Source organism: Melitaea cinxia, chromosome 25 (assembly GCF_905220565.1).
Source record: "Melitaea cinxia chromosome 25, ilMelCinx1.1, whole genome shotgun sequence".
In the NCBI taxonomy this organism is placed as follows: domain Eukaryota; kingdom Metazoa; phylum Arthropoda; class Insecta; order Lepidoptera; family Nymphalidae; genus Melitaea; species Melitaea cinxia.
In genome coordinates, this window is record NC_059418.1 from 4,529,558 (window position 1) to 4,535,473 (window position 5,916).

The 5,916-nt window shown below is 45.9% G+C and overlaps 2 non-coding genes across 2 annotated transcripts; both read left to right on the forward strand.

Moving 5' to 3' along the window:
• Window positions 1-2,545: 2,545 nt before the first annotated feature.
• Window positions 2,546-4,448, forward strand: LOC123666347. Its single transcript, XR_006745241.1, has one exon. It is a non-coding gene; the product is annotated as a small subunit ribosomal RNA (ribosomal RNA).
• A 265-nt stretch (window positions 4,449-4,713) lies between these two features.
• LOC123666329 lies at window positions 4,714-4,870 on the forward strand. The gene has a single exon (XR_006745225.1). It is a non-coding gene; the product is annotated as a 5.8S ribosomal RNA (ribosomal RNA).
• Window positions 4,871-5,916: the final 1,046 nt, after the last annotated feature.

The following is a 5,916-nucleotide window of genomic DNA, read 5'->3' on the forward strand; positions in this document are numbered from 1 at the left end:
TTAAATTTCAACTCTCTTACTTCAAAAACATAGGGACTTCCATACAAACTTCCAAACCCGTTTTATCCCCTTAGGGTCGAGTTTCGTAAAATCCGTTCTTTGCGGATGTTTACGCCCTATAAGAAAACGTATCTGCAAAACTTCAAGTTTGTAGCTGTTATAGTTTCGGAGATTTCGTGATGAGTGAGTCAACCTATCATCCCCCGTTTTAACCCCAAAAAGGAGTTGATTTCTAAAGATACATAATTTGGATTCCTTTTTACTATCTATACAGCATACATTTTAAATTTCAAATCTCTTACTTCAAAAACATAGGACTTTTATACAAAGTTCCAACCCCCGTTTTACCCCTTTAAGGGTCGAGTTTCCTTAAATCAGTTCTTAGCAGATGACTACGCTTTATATGGAACCTACCTGCCAAATGTCAAATTTGTTGCTGTTATAGTTTCGGAGATTTCGTGATGAGTGAGTCAACCTACCATCCCCCGTTTTAACCCCAAAAGGGAGTTGAATTCTAAAGATTATTTGGACACCTTCTCATTATCTATAGAGCATACATTTTAAATTTCAAGTCTCTTACCTCAAAAACATAGGACTTTCATACAAACTTCCAACCCCCGTTTTATCCCCTTAGGGGTCGAATTTCGTAACATCCGTTCTTAGCAGATGTCTACGTCCTATAAGGAACCTACCTGCCAAATTTTAAGTTTGTAGGTGTTATAGTTTCGGAGATTTCGTGATGAGTAAGTCAACCTACCATCCCCCGTTTTAACCCCAAAAGGGGGTTGATTTCTAACGATACATTATTTGAACGCCTCCTCACCATCTATAGAGCATACATTTTAAAATTCAAATCTCTTACTTCAAAAACATGGGACTCTCATACAAACTTCCAACCCCTATTTTACCCCCTTAGGGGTTGAGTTTCGTAAAATCCGTTCTTAGCGGATGTCTACATCCTATAAGAAGCCTACCTGCCAAATTTCAAGTTTGTGGGTGTTATAGTTTCGTAGATTTCGTGATGAATGACCTTTCGCGTTTATATATATTATAGATGGCGTCAGTATTAGGCGCGTTTTTCTTTTTCTCTAACGCGTATCTTTTATTATATCTTTATATGTATGTAGTCTTTGACGACATAACCATAAATTATTATACGCACATATATGCTTTATTTTTTTTTTTTTTTTTTTTTTTTTTTTTTTTTTTTTTTTTTTTTTTTTTTATCGTCCCTGTTCGTTTCTTTTCTTTATACACACAATGATAATAAATAACAATAATAAAAATAAATACACAAAGCGATGCATGGAAATAAAGATGTACAAAGGTCTCGGCGGTCTTATCGCTAAGAGCGAGCGATTTCTTCCAGACGACTATCGGGCATACTAATGGCTGGCAACTAGGCGTAGAAAAAATAGTGAAGCGGTAGGGAAGTGTGCAAACAGTTGATAAGGAATCGGCATGTAGTTAAAAAACATTACGATATTAAAAGAAGGTAAATATACATACGTACATACATACATACATACATACATACATACATACATACATACATACATACATACATACATACATACATACATACATACACACATACGTACATAGACGATACATAGATGATACATAGATAAGTGCATAGATGCATAGATGCATAGATGCATAGATGCATAGATGCATAGAGATACATAGATACAAACAAACAAACTCATTCGAGCGACGGAGGATCGAACTGAACGTCAATTTCGTCGCGGCGCATGTCCGTGTGGTGACGGTCCGGTCGGGTGGCGCGTCTCTCGAAACTCTACCGAAACTAGAAACGGTAGAGAACTTCCTTTGAGGCGCGTCCGACGACTCGATTCGTCAACGCCACGTACACGTATAATGAACTTTATACGTGCTTCGAAAACTGTGCCGATCGACGGACACACGTAAGATCTCTACGTACCACGTAGACGTCGCTCATTCCGGAGTCAAATCCGAAATCCGCGTACGAATACGATTGGTCGTTTTGAGAGATTCAGTGTTTTGGCCGTTTTAATGTCGTCAATCGTCGACTTAATCGATCGTTCATGGAACTCTTAAAGATTTTCGTCACCGATGAAAAATTTACACAAAAAGACGATCTGGTACGATCACTCTGACACCGGGCGACGGTCCGCTTGTTTTGACGAATCAATTTCGTCGTCAGAATATATTACGTACACTCAGTGTGCGATCGTGTATCTCTCATTTAACTGAGCAGAGAATAAGATCTCGTAGCGAACATTCGAACCGAGCGACCGCTGCGTCGTCGTCGTCGTCGTCCTCGTTTCACATGTCGTCGTCCCGCCGAACGTATCACGCGTCGGCGAGACGGAAACTTGTATAACGTTTGGACACGCTTTCATTTTATGCCAGTCAACCGTTTGCGAGATACGCGTCTAACGCGATCGTCTCTACGGTGTGACGTCTCGCGAGGCGCTTCGCTACGTCGCGAGGCGCTTCGTCGAGAGTTACGTGCGATACGTTCGATGAATTGATTTTCATTCGACAATCGTGTGTTAGCTCCCTGGTTGATCCTGCCAGTAGTTATATGCTTGTCTCAAAGATTAAGCCATGCATGTCTCAGTGCAAGCCGTATTAAGGCGATACCGCGAATGGCTCAATATATCAGTTTTGGTTCCTTAGATCTTACTCAGTTACTTGGATAACTGTGGTAATTCTAGAGCTAATACATGCAATCAGAACTCTGACCAGTGATGGGATGAGTGCTTTTATTAGATCAAAACCAATCGACGGAGGGCGTCTCGTCCGAAGTCGTTAATTTTGATGAATCTGGATAACTTTTGCCGATCGCATGGTCCAGTACCGGCGACGCATCTTTCAAATGTCTGCCTTATCAACTTTCGATGGTAGTTTCTGCGACTACCATGGTTGTCACGGGTAACGGGGAATCAGGGTTCGATTCCGGAGAGGGAGCCTGAGAAACGGCTACCACATCCAAGGAAGGCAGCAGGCGCGCAAATTACCCACTCCCGGCACGGGGAGGTAGTGACGAAAAATAACGATACGGGACTCTTTCGAGGCCTCGTAATCGGAATGAGTACACTTTAAATACTTTAACGAGGAACAATTGGAGGGCAAGTCTGGTGCCAGCAGCCGCGGTAATTCCAGCTCCAATAGCGTATACTAAAATTGTTGCGGTTAAAAAGCTCGTAGTTGCATTTGTGCGCCGCGCTGCCGGTGCACCGCATCCGCGGTGATACCGACACGTCTGCGGAGCATATCGTCGGTGAGCCGGCGGTAAAACGCCGGTTCAATATCAAAATCCTATCGCGGTGCTCTTCGGTGAGTGTCGAGGTGGGCCGACAATTTTACTTTGAACAAATTAGAGTGCTCAAAGCGGGCTCAAAATGCCGCTTGAATATTTCGTGCATGGAATAATAGAATATGATCTCGGTTCTATTTTGTTGGTTTTCAGAACTCCGAGGTAATGATTAATAGGGATAACTGGGGGCATTCGTATTGCGACGTTAGAGGTGAAATTCTTGGATCGTCGCAAGACGAACATCAGCGAAAGCATTTGCCAAAGGTGTTTTCATCAATCAAGAACGAAAGTTAGAGGTTCGAAGGCGATTAGATACCGCCCTAGTTCTAACCGTAAATATGTCATCTAGCGATCCGCCGACGTTACTACAATGGCTCGGCGGGCAGCTTCCGGGAAACCAAAGATTTTGGACTCCGGGGGGAGTATGGTTGCAAAGCTGAAACTTAAAGGAATTGACGGAAGGGCACCACCAGGAGTGGAGCCTGCGGCTTAATTTGACTCAACACGGGAAATCTCACCAGGCCCGGACACCGGAAGGATTGACAGATTAACAGCTCTTTCTTGATTCGGTGGGTGGTGGTGCATGGCCGTTCTTAGTTGGTGGAGCGATTTGTCTGGTTAATTCCGGTAACGAACGAGACTCTAGCCTGCTAAATAGGCGTCGTCATTTAGGTGTGTCCGATTTCGGTCGGACAACTCACTGGCGGCGTATTAAAATTCTTCTTAGAGGGACCGGCGGCTTCGAGCCGCACGAGATTGAGCAATAACAGGTCTGTGATGCCCTTAGATGTCCTGGGCCGCACGCGCGCTACACTGAAGGAATCAGCATGTTCTCCCTGGCCTAGAGGCCCGGGCAACCCGTTGAAACTCCTTCGTGCTGGGGATTGGGGTTTGCAATTATCCCCCATAAACGAGGAATTCCTAGTAAGCGCGAGTCATAAGCTCGCGTTGATTACGTCCCTGCCCTTTGTACACACCGCCCGTCGCTACTACCGATTGAATGATTTAGTGAGGTCTTCGGACCGACACGCGGTGGCTTCACGGCCGTCGGCGTTGCTGGGAAGTTGACCAAACTTGATCATTTAGAGGAAGTAAAAGTCGTAACAAGGTTTCCGTAGGGGAACCTGCGGAAGGATCATTAACGAAACTGCCGTATTGCGAGACGTATCGCCCTCGAGCGTGAAGTTTCTGCGATATACGCGTAGTGACGCTAATAGACATTCTGTTCAACGACGGAAAAAAAACGACGTTGAACAAAAAAACAAAATATAAAAGTCGCGCGCACCGTTTCGCGGTGACCGACCGTACATTTTATTTATTTATTTTTTTTTTTTTTATTTTTATAAGACTCTTAACGAATCTTATTCAATTAATACGATGTAGATTTCGATCTACAACGAAACCATTACCCTGGACGGTGGATCACTTGGCTCGCGGGTCGATGAAGAACGCAGTTAACTGCGCGTCATAGTGTGAACTGCAGGACACATTTGAACATCGACATTTCGAACGCACATTGCGGTCCGTGGAGAAACATCCAGGACCACTCCTGTCTGAGGGCCGGCTGCATAAATACATATATCACACTGTACGTTCGTATATAAATTCGTTTATTACGATCGTACATATGACGGTCTCCGTATGTCTCAATCAGAGACTTCGGTCCGTTTAAATATTGTTAACGTTCGATACGGAGCGAATAAGCGTATATGCGTATATGTGCCGTGTGTGCGCGCGCGTATATTGCGTTTACGTCGATGCGAGAGACAGCGGTACAGGTTTCGACCTGTACCCGTATCTCGCGTACGTACGCGCAGCTCGACGTTCTCGTCTCGAAGACGACGACGTCCCGCGTCTCTCCGTCCTTTCGGTGACGTCGCGCGCGTATAGTCTTAGAAAACAAACTAACGACTATACATATGCGCGCTTCTATGTCGACGGGGTAAACGGAGAGCGATGCGGCGACGTCGCGCAGTCCGAGAGACACGGATCGTCGTTCTATCGCGCGCGTCCTGTACGTTATACGCACGCGAATCATCCGAGTATCGTTCGCACGAACGACGACGCGCGTACGCGTATGCCGTCGCGTAGTCGTCGCGGTAGGCGGACTCGACGTCCGAAGAGCGCGTCGACGCCGACGCCGACGTCGAAGACGGGACTCTAACGAGACCCCCGTCTCTCGGCGTACCTTCGGCGCCGTCGCGTCGACGGATATCGCGTCTGCCTCGTTTTTTTTATCGTTGGCCTCAGATCAGGGAGGATCACCCGCCGAATTTAAGCATATTAGTAAGCGGAGGAAAAGAAACTAACCAGGATTTCCTTAGTAGCGGCGAGCGAACAGGAAATAGCCCAGCACTGAATCCCGCGGTTGTAACGATCGCGGGAGATGTGGTGTTCGGGAGGTATCGCTTTCTCGTCGTCGCCACTCCTGTCCAAGTTCGTCTTGAACGGGGCCGTTTTCCCGTAGAGGGTGCCAGGCCCGTAGCGACGGAGCGAGACGGCGAGAGGTACACTCCTCAGAGTCGGGTTGCTTGAGAGTGCAGCCCTAAGTGGGTGGTAAACTCCATCTAAGGCTAAATATTACCGCGAGACCGATAGCGAACAAGTAC